The sequence below is a fragment of the Dendropsophus ebraccatus genome, chromosome 1 (assembly GCF_027789765.1).
Source record: "Dendropsophus ebraccatus isolate aDenEbr1 chromosome 1, aDenEbr1.pat, whole genome shotgun sequence".
In the NCBI taxonomy this organism is placed as follows: Eukaryota; Metazoa; Chordata; class Amphibia; order Anura; family Hylidae; genus Dendropsophus; species Dendropsophus ebraccatus.
Window position 1 is genome coordinate 212,213,789 of NC_091454.1, and position 19,215 is coordinate 212,233,003.

The window sequence follows — 19,215 nt, forward strand, 5'->3', positions numbered from 1 at the left end:
ACAATGTAGACACCAAAAAAGAGTGAGGACCCAAATTAAAAATTATAAATGTTTATTAATACCATTTTAAAAAACAAAAGGAGGTACCACAAAAACCAGCAATGCCAGACTGAAATAAACCAATATATGGCAAAAAAAGACATGACTTAAGGAAGGGGGGACCTACTGTATAGCCCCTGTAGTCTTGCCTGTATAATGGTATACACTAAAGCACATATGGTTCTGCTTTAAGATGGAGAAATATACGCGGGTCTAGTTCAGCGAGTAGTAAAGTAACCTCAGTCCTTGTCACTAAGTCGAGTCTGTGATCACAATGCAAAACAAACCTTGAAATACCCATGAGTCTCCACCCTCAGATGAACCTGTAAGGTACCATCTCCAGGTGTGACTTCCCTACCATGTTACCTGTCTGACCTTGCCCTTCTGCCAGCTCAATGGTTACTTCTAACAGGAGGGGCAACCCCACAAGGTCAAAGCTTGATACCATTATCCAACACAATGTGATTTAAGAAAACACCATCTTTTCGTTTTAGGATATGCCCTCCACTTTCTAGCTCCATATGGCATATCATCACGCTGCCCATGTTGCGGACAAAGGAAGAAGCTGACATGTTAAGCCTCTGGCGGCATTTTTCCATGACTTTGTGGTCATGAGCAACCCAACAATAGTCCCTAGAAGCCATTGCCAACCAAATAATGAAGGGGCCATTTAGAAGGGAGGAAAACTCTGCTAAATCCAAATGCGTTGGATAATGAGGACAATTTTTGAGTGCCCCATATCATTTCCCTCCATATGAATGAACAGAATAAAGGAGGGACCGAACTGTGGTTAATGTGTGTGCAAAATGGCAGGGCCCCATAGCAAACTTTTGAATCTGCCACCAATGCCTCTCCACATATTCACCTGCTACAGCCCAAGTCCAATGATCCTACAATACAGGACCACATAATCTGGAGAACATGTTCAACTCACAGGAGAGGCTAATACCTATGCATGCCTGTGATAAACTCTTGAGAGGATATGGTTTCTTATGAACAAGACATAGGCAGGGCTGTCTTAATAGCATTATGGACCCCTGGGCAGAGCTGTGAACTGGCCCCCAAGCTCCCTTTCCAACCTTGCCACCCCTTCCGCCTTCCCAGCCACATCCAAAGCTACACTACTCCTTGCTCCGGACCACCCCTAGACAGACAGAGGAGCAAATTGTCAGTTCAAAACACAGAGGAGCCCCCAATGCTTTGCATTGCGAGCATGGGCTGTCATGCTTAGTAAGAGATGAAGCAGGACCACTAGACTCACCATAGGAAAAGCTTGGGTCATTCATGGATTGTGCAGTGTTCCTGATAACCTCACAGAAGTAGGCAAATGAAGGAAAGGAGACTTTATTTTCTCTTTTACATCTTGACACATCTGTGGTCCATTTTTCTTTAATACTGTATGGTAGATTGGAAACTATTGGGTTTACCTCACGAGCAGTGTCCTGGTAACTTAGGCCAGATAGGTAAATGTCTGTCTTGGCCTGTTGGAGCTCTTAGTGTCGGAGAACCCTGTAACAGAGCATTGTCTATTGCTTCAGGACTGTCATGGGTTCACTGTCCAGGGAGCTGTGAGTTCTGCTGCTGAACTGCCAATGTGGACAGACTTGAGTCACTTTATAGGTTCTGTAGACTGTGGGCCGAGCCACCAGATCAACAGATCTAGCTCTTCTATGGCGGTAATGCTGAGGTCACCAATTGCACATTTCCAACTCTGTACTTCTCAGGATGGTCATAAAACCTTGTGAGTCCAGTCTTGGTAAATTCATGATGGAATATGTATCTTGCAAACTTTGACATGTCTATTCTCTCTAAGTTTTGACATGGGATTGCTTGTTGAGCAGTGCTAGGCAGAAATATTCTGCCTAGGAGATGATCTGGTGTCCCACCACAGGTGTTACTGGTCTATACACCCCTCGCAAAAGCCTGTACTCCACGTAAAAGTGGTAATGAAGTTGTACCTAAGTTTTACCACTAGATGTCGCAGTTATTTGTATATGCCCTTGAATATTGCACAGCTGTAACGAACAAGGGGTTATTGTTTGTTGCTAATCTGTGCACCAATGAAAGCTCTTTCTCTTCTCAACCTATCTCTATTTTCTTTTTTTTTCTGCACTTTCTTCTCCACCACTCACAGGAGGTATTACACACCCTGTAGGAAGTTGTCACATGGGGAGAAGAAGTACATACTCACACTTAGTGGATCTTATTCAAGTCTTGGGCCCATCTCTCCGCTAGGGAGATCTAAGCTTCTGGATGGCGCAGAGAACCGCACATAGAGTAACACTTTAGTAGCAATCAGGTTCACAGCTATGGTTTAGCACATAATCCCTTGTCGCTCATGTTAACACTGTCTCTTTCACTCTCAATAGCTGCTTGTTCTAAGACCTTCCACCTGAATCTTACTAGTTTCTGCTTCTGCAAATGCTTTCACAAGCTGCGCACTTAGGCTGTGTTCACACTGCGTATGATTCCCTCCGTAGTGCGAACCGCGAATATACGCACGTAGTTTTGAGGTTGATGCGTTCGCTTGAAAGTATACGATATACGCCCGCACAGTGCACACTACGTATGAGCTTACGGCCGGATCGTATACGGCGCCGTGAAAAATGAACAAGACCATTCTTTGAGGACGGAAATGTTGAAACTCACGGCCGTGGATTTCCATGCGGTCCCGTACGAAGTACTTATTTCAGTCAAATTGAACTTGATTTTTCGATCCAAAAGGTTCTGTGTGGTTTATTGGGCTGGGCGAAGATTTCCAAGTAAATGACCTGCCTCAGATCGCTTCGAATCAAGCTAGGGAAGCATAACTGTACTACGGGCGTATGTTCACAGTTCGTACGCATCCGGCCGCATGTCTATTTTTCCCACGCCCGTAGTTTCAGCCGCACATGTACGGCGGCGTACGATCTACGGACGGAATCATACGCAGTGTGAACATAGCCTTAGCGTGGAATATTTTAGAGGTTATGATCTAGGCTCAGAAGCGCTGTCTTACCAAAGTCTATGTCTTACTGAAGCTCCTGCTGCTGCAATGTCACATACTTAATGGATAGCCTGCTCAGCCAATCAGTGACTGGGTCAGGACACAACGAAAATGACATCCTGCAGCTCTCCGAGAATGGTGAGAGCGGTGGCTCAGGGACGGGTAAGGATACTTTCCTTATTATGTCCCGGCACCCCCCTGTCTGCCTGTAATTTTTTTATCTTCGTGAGACAACTCCTTTGATTTCAAATATGAAGCTGTCTCATTCACAATGAAGATGTTGGAAGCTGTGCAATTCTTCTAAACTGTCCTGTGTACTGACTTTTTAGAATGCTTACATGTTCTAGGCTTTTCATTTTATAATGTTCAGCAGTGGGAAAAGCTGTTCTAGGGCTCCCTCTAGTGGTAACATACTATATTCAGACAAGGAGTCTGATTCAGGATATCTGAGGAAACAAGATTCTCTCTAACCTCCCAATAAGCATTAACAGAGGGTTTATCGTTGTCACTGGACTGCAGACTGGGATCAGTGCTTTTCTGCATTTCAGAGTGTCCCTCAGCCAGGATGCAGCACATGACTTTTGAATATGGGATGGACCCTTTCCCTTAAAACAACTCCAACAACAATAAATACAGACTATGAAATAAAGGCACAAAACACACTTTTGGGTGTTAAGATTTCCATAGCTTTATTTAAATCACAGGACTAAAACAATCACAGGAGTCAGGTGAAGTGCTAGGTCACTGTAATTCATGGATACTGTGAGATCCCTAGCACCCGGACAGGCAGCAATAAAGGGGGGCACTTTCTTTGCTGCCATTCTAGCAGAACCAGTCTACTTTAGGGCACTTATTAAATAAGTCCACCATAAATTGCATTTAACTTAACTTAATATATACATTTTTATTTTATTTTTATTTTTTTATTATTTTTTTAATCTTTTACACATTTTTTCACACTTTATTCAATGCCACTTCAAACTGCAACTCCACTCTAAACTATGAAAATTGTGCAAAACAAAGCTAAACCTTGACTCAAAGTATCCTCCAGCACTCAGGAGAGGAAAAAAAAAAAAAAAAAAAAAAACGTGTGGAGGAAACCTCTAGGGAACCATGGCTGAAGGATTGCTTTTCCCTTGGGCTTAGAGCGATAATGCCAAACTGGAACTAATTAAATGAAAATAAAATCAATATTGTCATCACATATATGGTACCATGCACAAATAGATAATATTTACAATAATACATGCAATATTACACTTGCAAATCTGCTAAGAGAATCAGTTGTAGAGGAAAGATTAAAAAGGGGGGGGGGGGGGTGAGTCTCTCAGGACTGAATTACAAAGAAGAGAGATCTGGACTTTTGGCCCGCTAAGGAAATTAATTGATTGCCGTAAACTGGCTCGCAGGAAGTCACAGCACATTATACTATGGGTGGTCCGGAAAGCCAACCTGAATGCCCATATTATAATCTTCTAGGCAGCAGGCAGTTTTAAGCCTGCAGACTAGAAGTGAATGGGTTGCGTCCCAGGGCGTGCAGCATGATGACATCATCACACATTCTGCATAGCCATAGCTTAGTCTCTCGGCCAGAGGGGGAATATTTGTGGAGGCACTATAAGAGGAATTGACCGTGTGTGAGTTTGACGCCCCATGGTATTTATTTTGGAGCCCTAAAGGAGTTATAGGGAAACCAAAAAAAATGTTACATGTTACTGGCGGCGGACTGAAAAAAAAACCTGTTCCTGCTATGATGGATATCATCCTTATGACATTACAGTGGGCACTTCGGGGGGGGGGGGGGGGGGGGGGTGGGGGGGGGGGGGGGGGGGGGGGGGGGGTTGCTGGATCATGGTATGTGTTTCCTTTTCTTTCTTTTTTTTTGTCCTCCTGACAATATGACCCCTTTAATACCTGCTTGATAAGGCGTCTTCATCTGGGCCTGTTAAAAATTTATATATATATATTTTTTTTTCTTTTTGTGATTCCAATCCTCTACCTGTAAGATAAAAATCCCATGAGAGCCGCGCATGTCTTGCCTGCTGCTTTTCTTTGTAATACCTGACATATCTGATTTCCGTCTATGTTTATTAGTGACCCTCTTCTCATTCACTACTGTGGAGCTCACATGTTGGGTATATCTGTATCTTTCCTTGTATATTTATTTATGTTCATATATCACACAAGCTTTGTATCCTGTGCCTTTTAAGTGAGTACTCTGACATCAAATAAAAATACTACAAATGCTGCATAGGCACTGTTTCTGAAGTTACCAAAAATCTAATTTTTGGGGTCCTAGTTCTTTACTTCATTGTCTAGCAGGTGCTCAATATTACAACTCACAGAATGCATTGCTCTTTTACTCAGAAATTCATCACAGTCCTCCTACCCCTCCCTCCATATCACTACTACCACAGCCAAAGCTGCTGCAGAACATTCTAGTACATTGCAGTGAAGTTGCAGCATGTGCGCATGTGCTGTGCTCACTCCCTGACTGCTCCTTTGCCTGTGGCATCATTTATCCCAAGGCAACATGCTATATATATATATATATATATATATATATATATATATATATATATATAAATATAGTTTAAATATATTGTTTCTAATACCGTAAAACCTCTTTCAGGGTTCTTTCACACGTACAGGATTTGCAGCAGATTTGATGGTGCTGATTTGATGCTGTGTACAGTTATTTAGATCAAATTTGCTGCTGATCCACAGCGGATTTTCTGCTGCGGATCCACAGCAAGACCTGCTGCAGATTCCTGCCCAGTAAACTCTAAGGGCAGACAAAATCGCAGCAGGATGCACATCCTGCTCCGAGTTTGTCCGCAGCCCACCCCGTTAACCCCCTGTTGCCGGAGTCTATACAGTGGTACCTCAGTTCTCGAACTTAATTGGTTCCGGAAGGCAGTTTGAGAAGCAAGCAGTGTCTTCCCATAGGAAATAATGTAAATGTGTTTAATTAGTTCCAGCACTAACCAATAATTACCTACAGTACCCATATATTACATTGTACAGTGCTCCATATAATCTCTACAGGACATTACAGAACAGCACTATATACTGTACAGGACATTATACACAAGACACATTCAACAAAACCAGCAATTATAATATAGTAGTCACTAACTCCTCACTCATCCTTTACTGTATAGAGTCCCCTCCCCTCATCCCAGCACTGTAACAGATGGGAGGTGGTGGTGCACTGACTGTACTACTACTGTACTGTATATGCACTCCAGCAGTTTTATACAGGACAGGATGGGAGGTGGTGGTGCACTGACTGTACTACTACTGTACTGTATATGCACTCCAGCAGCCCTATACAGTACTGTACTGTATGTGAAGCCTCACCACTGCTAAACTCACCAGGTACAACCCACCATCTACGCTCACAAAAATGTTCAGATACCGAGTACTTCAAGATTGGGTGAAAAGTGTTTGAGAACCAAAGCAAACTTTCCTTGAAAATACAGTTTGAGTTCCAAGCAGTTTGAGAACCGAAGTACCACTGTACTTTACCCGGTCCCCGCTCCAGCTTGCTTCGGGGATTCCCGGCAGGTCTCGGTCGGCCAATCAGTGTGCTGCCCTGCCGCATCACACTGATTGGCTGAGTGGGACGTGAAGACTCTGGGAGCCCTGAAGCAAGCCGTAGCGGGGAGCAGGTGAAGTATAGGCTCCGGTGGCAGGGAGTTAAAGGGGCGGGCTGCAGACAAACTCGCAACGGGATGTGCATCCTGCTGCGAGTTTGTCTGCGCATAAAGTTTACTGGGCAGGGAACACAGCATTAAATCCGCACTGTCAAATCGGCTGCGGATACGCAGCAGATTTGATGGTGCAGATTTGATGCTGTGTTCATTCATTTAGCCAAATCAGCTGAAAATCTGCTGCGATATGGTACATGTGAAGCTACCCTAAAAGAGTACTCCTGCCCCATTTTTTTAAAAATATTTCTGTCTTTAGTTGTCACTTTCGAGATGAACTTGTCTTGGCAGTTAAATCCCACTCAGCCAATCACTGGCCATGTTGTGTCCCACTGCAGTCATTGATTGGCTGTTGGAGGAGTCCATCTCGGGAGTGTCGGCAGGCAGCAATATATAAAATTTCTTTAAAGGAGTACCCATTGAAGGCTTCTCCAATGTACTTTATCATCCACAAACTTTATTTACTTTCCAAGTGGGAAGAAGGCTTATACCCCTCTATATCCCAGTCTTGTCAAATCACCTCCTTCCTTCCATGCTGGAGCTCCAAGTTAAAGGAGAAGTCATGCTTTTTTCCCTGCACTTACTACTGCATCAAGGCTTCACTTCCTGGATAAAATGGTGATTTTACTTCCTGGATAAAATGGTGATGTCACTTCCTGGATAACATGGTGATGTCACTTCCTGGATAACATGGTGATGTCACGACCCGACTCCCAGAGCTGTGTGGGCTGTGGCTGCTGGAGAGGGTGATTGCAGAGGGATGCTCAGTGTCCCTCCAGTGCCCTGTATCCCTCAGTCGGTTTGTGACATCACCATGTTATTCAGGAAGTGACATCACGATTTTATCCAGGAAGTGACATCACCATGTTATCCAGGAAGTGATATCACCATGTTATCCAGGAAGTGACATCACCATGTTATCCAAAAAGTGACATCACCATGTTATCCAGGAAGTGACATCACCATGCTATCCAGGAAGTGAAGCCTTGATGCAGTAGTAAGTGTAGGGGAAAAAAAGCACTTTATAAGCATTTCCTGAAATAAGTGTATATTGGGGATTTGTATAACTTTGGGGGGAGAATACAATACTTTAATAAAGTATTTTTTTCCTTCTCCTTTAACTTCACCTCTTTCCCGATGTGCACACCCACCAATAATAACCATAAAAACCACTAAAAACGATGTTCTTACTTCATTCTAACCAATAAAAATTTAAATATACAAAAACTACAACCTATTCATGGTCAGAAAATAACTTTTTTCTATAGATGTAAAAAAGTGACCCACCTAGATCCTGATTATGAATACCCCAATGTAGTTATTCTCTACACCAGGGATGGGAAAACTACAATTCCCATTATGCCTAGACAGCCAAAGAGAAGCTTTGTTCCCCATCCCATTCCCCATCCCTGCTCTACACCGTATATCACTTTGCTTACCCTGTTGTCAGTAATGTATTCAGTCTATATATGCGAACGCTCTCTCTGGAGAACAGTATTGTAAATCTCTGTCTGTTCTTAGTTGTTTGTTCAAGAGCAATCACTTTCAACCTTCTCGGGTCACTCTGATGGAGCCGTGTGAAATGTCACGATACACTCTATTTGGAAAAACTCCTAATGTTAAATCTATGCTTGTTCATTCGGTAAATTGATGGCAGGCTCCATTTAACCCCTTAAGGACGGGGCCCATTTTCGTTTTTGCGTTTTCGGTTTTTCCTCCTTGTGTTTAAAAGGCCATAGCACTTGCATTTTTCCACCTAGAAACCCATATGAGCCCTTATTTTTTGTGTCACTAATTGTACTTTGCAATGACGGGCTGAATTTTTGCATTTGGTACACTACGAAACCAGAAAAAAAATTCAATGTGTGGTGAAATTGAAAAAAAAAAAAAACGCATTTCTTTTATTTGGGGGAAATGTGTTTTTACGCCATTCACCCTGGGGTAAAACTGACTTGTTTTGCATGTTCCTCAAGTCGTTACGATTAAAACGATATATAACATGTATAACTTATATTGTATCTGATGGCCTATAAAAAATTCAAACCATTGTTAACGAATATACGTTCCTTAAAATCGCTCCATTCCCAGGCTTATAACGCTTTTATTCTTGGGTCTATGGGGCTGTGTCAGGTGTCATTTTTTGCGCCATGATGTGTTCTTTCTATCGGTACCTGGGTTGCGCATATACGACTTTTTTTTATTACATTTTTTCTGGATTTGATGTGACCAAAAATGCGCAATTTTGCACTTTGGGATTTTTTTTGCGCTGACGCCGTTTACCGTGCGAGATCAGGAATGTGATTTATTAATAGTTTGGCCGAGTATGCACGCGGCGATACCAAACATGTTTATTTATTTATTTATTTATTTGTTTACTTTTATTTAAAACCTGGGAAAAGGGGGGTGATTCAGACTTTTATTAGGGGAGGGGGCTTTTTACTATAAACAACACTTTTTTTTTTTTTTACACTTATACTAGAAGCCCCCCTAGGGGACTTCTAGTATATATACTTTGATCTCTCATTGAGATCTTTGCTGTATAGATATACAGCAAAGATCAATGAGATAGGCACTCTGGCACACTGCTGCAGCCGGAAGTAAACAAGTGCCGAGCCGGGGACGGCGCCATCTTGGACGAGTCCCCGGCCGGCATCAGTAACGGAGATTGCTCCTCCGGGACAACGTCCCGGAGGAGCGATCTCCCCCACTAGACCCCAGGGAAAGGTTGCCTCCGGTAATCGGAGGCAGCTGTCAACTTTGACAGCTGCCTCCGATTAGCTAATTAGCGGGCACGGCGATCAGACCGTGCCCGCTAATAGCGGCGGTCTCGGGCTACACGCGGCACCCGGGACCGCGCGGCCCCGCTTTGAAGTGCTAATGAGGACATATGACGTACCGGTACGTCATATGTCCTTAAGAGGTTAACAATGGGAAAAGACATTGAAAGAAAGGGGTTGGGACCAAGAAATCAAAGCAGAAAATGTAAAATTCTAAAAGCTGTTCTCAGGATCTTGCAATGTCCTGGCGGACAAGTGGTTAATTTTGAGCATATTATTGTCCTACCAGCGTGATCATTGAACACCTGTGTAAATCAGGAACTCGCCAGGATATACTGCCATTTTAGCTAATAGTTACCCACAGATCATTGTGTTGTACATAGAGAAACAATTAGGATAATTATTTTTACTCAATGGGGGAAATTTATCAAGGACTTTGCACCTATTTCTAGCTGAATAATTGGATTTTCACCCATTTTTGCTCTAAGTTCTATTTATGAACCAGTATGCGGCAGGCGAATATTTTTTAGTTGCGACTATTTTTTAATCTGCTTGTTTTGAGTATTAAACCAAAGATTCGCATAGTCCGGGATTTGCGCCCAATTTATCATTTGCGACTTTTTAAAAACTGGTGCAGGCTTACGTCTGGTGAGTACCAGCATACTATGAATCACACGCAATATATTGGAACAAAATAAACACCAATCTACATTAGAATAGTCGCACACATTAGACTCCGTAGTAAATGTCCCCCAATATCTTAGCTGCTTTTTTTAACTATAGACATTTATGAAATTTACGCCCGGGCGTACGCAAGGGAAGAAGACGCATATTTGCCCCTTCTCACTGAGGTAAGTTTGCCATATCCCCTGCTCACCCCTCCTTCTATGCCCCATTTATCATGATTTAAATCATGATTCAAATCTAGATTTGGTAGGCCGGGTGCAGGGTCAGGCGCGCCTCTTAGTGAATTTGGATGGGGAATAGGGGGCGGGGCCAAATTTACACAAGTCTTGATAAATCCCCCCTTTACTGTTTAGCCATTCCCCTGAGCTTCATGCCATGCCACTTCATCTGCCCTCCAGATGCTGATTGTCATCCGTCTTTCTATACACAGTATAGAAAGACAGGGAGCTGGTGCTCATAAATATCCAGGACTACTGAGGACACGTACATAAAAGAGAGAAGTAGTATGCAGTGCTGATTAGTTAGGAGGATATCTCCTAATTAATAAGGATACATTATTCTGTTCAGCTTAAAATAGGGCAGCATAAACCTACTGACAGAGTCTCTTTAAAGGGGTACTCCAGTGAAAAGCTTTTTCCCAGTAACTGAAACGCATTACAAAGTTATATAACTTTGTAATATGCTTCAATCACCTATCTGCCCCCTTCCCTATCTTTTCCTCCCTCAATCCCCCACCAGGAAGTGAAGTAAACTCATTCTTTCCTAATGACTGTTGACCCCAGGCTGCTCTGTGGCAGCCATTTTGTGACCGTGACATCATCAAGAGGGAGGCGGGTCTAAGCCCTGTTAGGCCAGCCTTCCTTTGTCAGGTGACTCAGGTTGCTCAGCTCTGATTGGCTGCAAGATGAGTCAGTTAGACAGCACAGGAGACAAAGTGCATCATGGGAAAGCCCAAACCAGGAAGCGAAGAAAAAAGGAAGACACCAACTGAAGTTTCAGGGACCTGCAAACAGCGGGAAATTCAAACAGAGTTAGTCTCAGGAGGGATGGTAAGTGGGAAAACTATGTTTGTGACTGATTGTTGTTGTTTTTTTTTTTTTTTATATCAGTGCCGGAGTACCCCTTTAAGGATGTCCCATATGGCTGATTACAATGAAACCTGAACACTCAAGATTGCATTGCAAAAGTGGTCTTCTGTACAGCTGGTCTCCTGAACGAAAATTTCCCTAATACATAGAATACGGTGAAAGTCCTGGATGGGGGTGGTCTCCACCGAGCGGTGGTCATTTAGGGAGATATCACCGTATATTCATCTATATTCACTTGTAATAGACTTTACATGTACAACATTGTATAAATGCAGGAAATGAGAAATGTCTCACTTGGCAAGACAACAATGGAACGATTTATAGTGATTTATAGTAAACCGGACCATTAAGATAAGACGCGGGGATACGAGATTTACTGTCGTCTGTTTGTTACATGTGGGAAAATAAAGTACATGAGATCAATAGAAACCAATGGGATTTGTCGTGTTCTTCATTATTTTTTTCAATCTGTTTTTATTATACAACTAAAAAATGTACCCGGCGCAGCCCGGGTATAAAGTGTCAGTGTGTTAATTAGATTTGTTCCAAGGTCGCCCAGGAGGCAAATCTCTGCCCTTGTTTTTTTGTTTAAGTGGAAATCGCCAGGAGTCCTATATATCCCTTTATACGCTATATACCCCGACAGTTCTGCACTGTTTATGTAAATTGTAGCTTAGGCACATTAGAAATAAACTAAAAACTTTAAACATCCTAAATACCTAATAGCCAAACTGAGATGTCATGTGATCAGACTGTATACAGAGCCTGGTTATATACAACATTGGCAGTTTTATATACAGCCTGGTTTTATACAAAGATTGTCAGTGTTATATACAGCCTGGTTATATGCAACATTGGCAGTGTAATATACAGCCTGGTTATATACAACATCGGCGGTGTTATACAGTAAACAGCCTGGTTATGTACAACATTGGTAGTGTTATGCTGAGCCTGGTTATATACAACTTTGGCAGTGTTATACAGTATACAGCCTGGTATACAACATTAACAGTGTTATACTGAGCCTGGTTATATACAACATTGGCAGTGTTATATACAGCCTGGTTATGTACAACATTGGTAGTGTTATACAGAGCCTGGTTATATACAACATTGGTAGTGTTATGCTGAGCCTGGTTATATGCAACATTGGCAGTGTTATATACAGCCTGGTTATATACCACATTGGCAGTGTTATATACAGCCTGGTTATATACAACATTAGCAGTGTTATATAAAGCCTGGTTATGTGCAATATTGGTAGTGTTATGCTGAGCCTGGTTATATACAACATTGACAGTGTTAGTGGAGGTCCTGTATACCTGTAGTATATAGTTGGTGGAGGTCCTGTATACCTGTAGTGTATAGTTCTGGGGTCCTGTATACCTGAAGTATGTAGTTTGGGGGTCCCCCCGCTGACTGACTGCAGACCATAAATAAGGTGTGTGCAGAAAACCTGCAGCTTATAATAATAAGTGCATACACAATCCTGCATCATCATAATCTGGCCCTCTTAGGCACTACCTTTTTATTTTTGGTGAGGACAACACAGAAAAGGTTTCAAAGTTTCTAATACTGTATACACTCCCCCCCCCCCCCCCGCAGGTAGCCCCCGTACTGTAGACACTACCCCCCCCTGCAGGTAGCCCCCGTATTGTATACACTCCCCCCTTTGCAGGCACTCCTATACTGTATACACTCCCTCCCTGCAGGTAGCCCTCATACTGTATACACCCCCCACCCCTGCGGGTAGCCCCCATACTCTATAGCCCCCCTTGCAGGTAATCCCTATACTGTATACACTCCACCCCCCGCAGGTAGCCCCTATACTGTATACACTCCCCCCCTTGCAGGTAGCCCCCATACTGTATACACTCCCCCCCCCCCTTCTTGCAGGTTGCCCTCATACTGTATACACGGCTCTGGACGTTCCCCCCCCCCCCCCCCCCCCCCCCCCCCCCATGCAAGCTGGAGCTGTGTGCAGCGTCCAGAGCCGTGAGGAGAAAGCGGTGCCTGGCAGCAGCAGCACAGCGATGAGCACACTGGAGGGAGCCTGCACCATATAACAGCGGTCTGTGCGGGCGGGATGATGGGCGCCTCTCTTAGTGTAAGTTACGCTCCGGCCGCCGAGGTGGTTAATTTACATACTTGCAGCGGGATGTCAATCTTGCTTTGAGTATGTAGTGTCATAGGGTTGAATGACACAGGATCCGCAGCGGATTTCGCAGTGAATTCACAGCGTGAAATCCGCTGCGGATCTGGTGTGTGTTTGTACCCTTACTGTATTTATTTCTGTGGATCTGTTGTGAGGCAGCTGCCCTAGCGACCAATCAGATTCCAGCTCCCTGTGAAAATGACGGGACGGGACCTTCGCTCTAACCTTCCCGGGCACCCAGTGTATCTGTGGGCCAAATTTGGGGTCAAGCGGTTCAGGCGTTTGGAAGTCTATACGGGACAGACAGACAGAAGGACAGACTCATTTTTATTATATAGATATAATAATTACTTCATCCCAATGTTTGACCTACACTAACAGTAACATCATAAATTCTGATGGGTAGATGGAGTGGACCCAGGAGATGAGCCCAATCTATACTGTCATAGTACCAGGAATATAATGCGGGCGGCCAGATCATCATACACTTGTGCTGTATATGCAGTGCTGCTTCACAACACTCAGGGCCACCTCTGCTTCGATGAGGGGATGGTAACCTCAGTGAGCACCTCAGGATTCCCAGGAGGGCCCCAGAATAGCTCCGGTACATCACTCACATTATGGACATTCTGCATCTACTCGCACAAAATCGCAAGAAATTGCCATGATTTTGCGCAAATGTGTCAAGACTGCAAAAATATAAGTTATTTTTATAGCTTATTAGGCCGCTCAGAGCCCATAGAGGATGTAGACTCTCCATATCTGCCTGCAAGGACCTGTAATGACCTTCCTAATGATGTCATCAGATCAGGTGCTTGCAGGCAGGATACAGACATGTGAACTGAACAGCTGAAGAAGACGGGAAAAGCAAAGCCTAGGGGCTTGGGAATAAGTGTATATGGGGGGGGGGGGGAGTATATAGGGAAAGTGACTTGTGAGACAGGGGACTGTATATTAGTGCGAGTGGGAAATGGTATGCATATCCAAACCGAGGACAAGAGTGGGGCTTTTTCTTGAAGACAGCAGCTATGTACCATCTGTGCCCATGCAAATTTCAGCGCCAGCTTCTGTCCGTGGAGGATGAACATTAACCCCCCAGCGGCCAGAGCATACATCACCTCTTTCCCGCTCCGGCTTGCTTTGGGGGTTCTCGGCAGGACGTCCCACTCAGCCAATCAGTGCGCTGCCCCACTGCAGCCACTGATTGGCTGAGCAGGACGTCCTGCCCAGAACCCGGAGCGGGGAGGAGGTGATGAATGCTCCAGTCGCCGGAGGGTTAACTTACATACTCGCAGAGGGATGTCAATCCCGCTGCAAGTATCTATTCTCATATGGATGTACTGACACTGAATCCGCAGTGGATTTTGCTGCATATCACTGGATTTCACCCTTAAGCAGGATTTTGTGCATGGATTGTTTATTGTCTTGCACTGGTCTGAACACTGCTCTATTGTTTTTCTTGCAGTGTTAATAGGATTCCACCAAACCTGTCTGTGCTTCCTGTTGAACCTATTCTAGGTGGCAGATGTGTGGTGTCCTACCACGGGTGTTACAGTTTCATACACCCTTCGTAAAAGTCTGTACTTATTGTACTTATGTGGTGATGAAGGCAGTACTAAAGTTTTGCCACTAGATGTCACTGTATTTTTTGGGTGTATTTGGAAGCTGCACAGCTGAAGGATGTAAAGGGTTATTGTTTCTCTATGTGTTACACGCTCTCTCCTTTTTCTTCTGTTGCACTCTTCACCCATTCACAGCGCACGTTAGTTACGCTAGGGAAGCAAGTCACATGGGTGAAGGAGGTGCAAGAGTCTTTCATGTTGGACATTGTGGAGGAAGGACACCAGCTAGATGGCTCTCCACAGTGGTCCTATCTGGGCCCTGGCCCTTTGCCAGGTCCCCGTATCCCTCAAGAGTCAGTCTTAGTAAAACCCTGTATGGGAAGGATGCAACACAGTACTCAATTTTTCTTCTCAGTAACGCTACACAGCACTATGCACTGTTAAACTCCTCATAGAAGAGGACAAGCCAGAGACAACCTCAACCCAAGCCGTGGACTAGGAGAAGTAACAGAGCAGGACAGTATCCACTAAAGCCAAAGAGCTAGGAACTGATCTAGATATAGCAAAGTTGCCTAGTAACTCCATCTCGCAGCGCGGGTGTCAGCAGGGAACCCTTAGCATTCCGCTCATCCCAGGTAACAAAGTCTGGGGCCTGTGTCACCCTCTAGGAAGGTTCAGCCGCGTCTAGTGGGCATAAGGTGATGTAAAGACTATTCAAGGTCAATACATGGGCACAGGTCTTCTTCTTCTTCTTATTCTACCTCATCCTCCAACATCCCGGCAGAGCACATTACTACATGGGTTGATACTCTCATGGTATCCTCCTCTCTAATACTCTGCTTCTTTTTATTTCTCAAAACACTATTTTCAGTAAACCACAAGCCTATTTAAGCTACTCTGTGATTAGCTTTAAGAGACTCTGAGATTCTTTCCGTTCCCCACCGACACAGCACACACCGCAACCTTGGGACACTTCCCCTTTCTGTGGGTGGCGGTTCCGATAGTCCGGGAGGGTCACTACACCAATGGCCATCCGTGACAACTCTAACCCAAGGGACCCCATAGCAACCCGGCAAGACACTGACCACAGGAGGAAAAAGGATGGATTTGAAAAGAGGAGTAATCTCAGTCTTTTCTTTATAACCTCTTCCCTGTTTATAGTCTTTGGCTTCTATAATGCATGTGTAAAAGGAACCTAAAGCTTCATTCACACGTCAGTATTTTTTTGCATACAATTTTTTTTATGGACATAATTGAGGTGATATTCATAACGTCCACAAAGATGTGGATACTATAGACTTCTATTGGTGTGTCTCTGCTGCAATTATTGCCTTTTTTTTCTTTGCTGCATGGATCATGGATTGTTAAAAATTTGGGCATGTGTGACTAGGCACATAGAAACCAACTGGATATAAATTTGTTTGTAATTGCGGATCTTAAAAGGGATGCTCCGGCGGGGGGGGGGGGCACATTTTTGGGGGGACCGGGGAGGAGGTGGCTGAAATAAAAGACGTCCACTTACCTCCCCGGTTCCAGCGGCTGGTCCCGCATCACGGCACTCCGGTCCCCGGTTCCTGGCTGCTTCCGGGTGTCTGACGCGGGCCCGAGACGTGACGTCTCAGGGCCGCTCAGCCACTCAGTGAAGGCGGTGGGAGCCATTTGAAGTCCGCTCGGATCCCGCCTCCTTCACTGAGTTGCTGAGCGGCCCTGAGACGTAGCGTCTCGGGCGGCGTCAGACACCCGGAAGCGGCCGGGATGAGTGACCCTCCGCTGGAACCGGGGAGGTAAGTGGACGTCTTTTATTTCACCCACCTCCTCCCCGGTCCCCCCAAAAAAGTGCCCCCACACTGGAGCACCCCTTTAATTATGGACAGGTTTCGCAGACGCGTGAATGAGGCCTTACCCCTTTCTCACTAGCCTGTGATCTGTGTGGTCAGAGGACTTGTCCAATCACACCCTAGACCAGGACTCTGACATCACATAAGAATACAGTACCTCTGGCTTGCAATAAGTCTATATAAATTTGGCTGATGTTTTACCTGTTTTGCCATTTTGATCTTGTGACCTCTTGCTTACCCTTCTCTGACCATTTTTCCTTCTAACTTGGTACGGTATTTGCTATCTCCATTTTTTGACTTATATCTGCCTGATCATCCCTTATTGTGTATGTTTGTCTTGTCTCTGTGTGCTCACTGTTGTGTAGGGAGGGACTGTCGTCCAGTTGTCGCTGACTTCCTAGGGCAGGCAGGCAAGTAGGGAAGGACAGTTTAGGGCCCTCTAGGATTCACTCTTGTGTCTTCCCTGCTTGATCTCTCTTTACTTACAGTCCTGACAAGCTATGTTTTTCTTATGAAGGAGCTATAACGTGATGTCAAGGGGAGCCTGTCACCATGAAGACACTATCTAATCTATCAGCACCATGTTATAGGGCAGGAAGAGTTAAGAAGATTGATGTATATATTCATAGAAAAAGATTTTTTTGCAACCTGGAACCTGAAAATGCACTGTATGAGAATGGCATAACTACAGTATATCTGTAGTGCCCAGAAGTAAGAGTATATTTGATCATGGAGAATTGGGGACATTCACTATAATGGAAGGCCATCACTATCTCACTTTATTTTACTTTCAATGGTTAACTTGTACTGTGTTGTAGTATTAAACTTTGTTTGGTATTTATATGTAATATGTTTTTATGTTCACTTTAATTGCACTGTACCTACACCATACTCTGAAGGGGTTATTATAAAGCCAAGCTATGACACAAGAAGCTTAGAAGCTGGTAGTTTCACACAGAGCTCAGTTTTTGGAAGGAAAAAAACAGACATCTTGCCCTTTTCGATGTTGTTTATGTCTAGAAAGAAGCTGCTGTGTCATTCCCATAGACCTGTATGGAAACTCAATACAAGTCTATGGCAGACTAAAGTTGAAACATTGTATCTGTTAAGGCTTTGCTTCTCCACTCCTCCCCGTCCACTAGAAGGTTCTAGTTTTTTCACAAACAGTATATAAAGAAGAGTCAATCAGTAGCCTGTTGTTCTGCAGATAGAGACTAGAGAGGTGAAGAGACCTCAGGTGCTGCATATCCTGATCCTATAGAGGTCAGAGATAAAGCTGGGTGGAGAAGGGTTATGTCATGTCGCGATAATCTCATCCTGTAGTTTGTGGGAAGTCAGCTGACTTTCTTTGGCACATTAAACACACTGATTTTCTGTGGGTCAGGCTAGTGATCATGTGACCCAGTTACAGTACAGCAGCTGAGCTGGAATGAAACAGATGGTGCTATAGGACTAGTGATGGTGAGGAGCAGTCCCTTGAGCTGTCTTCTGCTCCTAACACAAACCCTTAAAGCGACTCTGTACCCACAATCTGACCCCCCCAAACCACTTGTACCATTGGATAGCTGCTTTTAATCCAAGATCTGTCCTGGGGTTCCTAATGATGAGGAGAGGGGGGGGAGGGACAGAGAGGGTGTGCCAGCCTAATGCATATACAAATGTAAGCACCGGCCGTTAGACACAGCGCTGCAGGATTAAAAGTTTTTTTTTATGACAATAACTGCATCCCCTGCCGAACGGACCCCAGGACAGATATATTTTATATATATATATACATATATATATATATATATATATATATATATATATATAAAATGTTTATTAAAGCAATACAAATAAAAAGACAGAATTCAGTTTTATTTTAAGATTTTTATTTAGGTCACAGTGAGTTGTCATCATTCAGTACTTATGTAATAGCATTAGTCATTTTAGTCTTAAAGGGATTGTCCAGGCTTAGAAAAACATTCCAGAAACAGTGCCACTCCTGTCCTCAGTTTGGGGATAGGTTTTTCCGCTCTGTTCCATTGAAGTGAATGGAGCTGAATTGTAATACCACACACAACCTGAGGACAGGGGTTGCGCTGTTTCTGCAAGGAAGTAGCTGTGTTTTTTTCTGATCCCAGCGTTTGGCACAGGCAAAACTTTACCCAATGGAAATTTGGTAACAGGCCTCTGCCAGTTCATATACTGTATAGTACTGTGTTATGCTGGACCAGCTGTACAACCATCACACAACCTAGAGTAAAGTCTCTAAATGCAGGACTGGAGTTCTGTATTCCCTCGGTAGGAAATTACTTTGGGGAACCACCTATGGTTACATATTGTTATCAGGTACACATAGGTCAGACCATCACACCATTATCACATATT

The 19,215-nt window shown here is 44.0% G+C and overlaps 1 long non-coding RNA gene across 1 annotated transcript in view; it reads left to right on the forward strand.

Annotated features, from left to right (window-relative positions):
- The window catches only part of LOC138795732 (uncharacterized), a 32,249-nt gene extending 20,555 nt beyond the window's left edge, over positions 1 to 11,694 (forward strand). The window contains exon 3 of the long non-coding RNA XR_011363668.1: positions 11,312 to 11,694. This is a non-coding gene — a long non-coding RNA (uncharacterized lncRNA). The remainder of the gene's footprint in view (positions 1 to 11,311) is intronic.
- Positions 11,695 to 19,215: the final 7,521 nt, after the last annotated feature.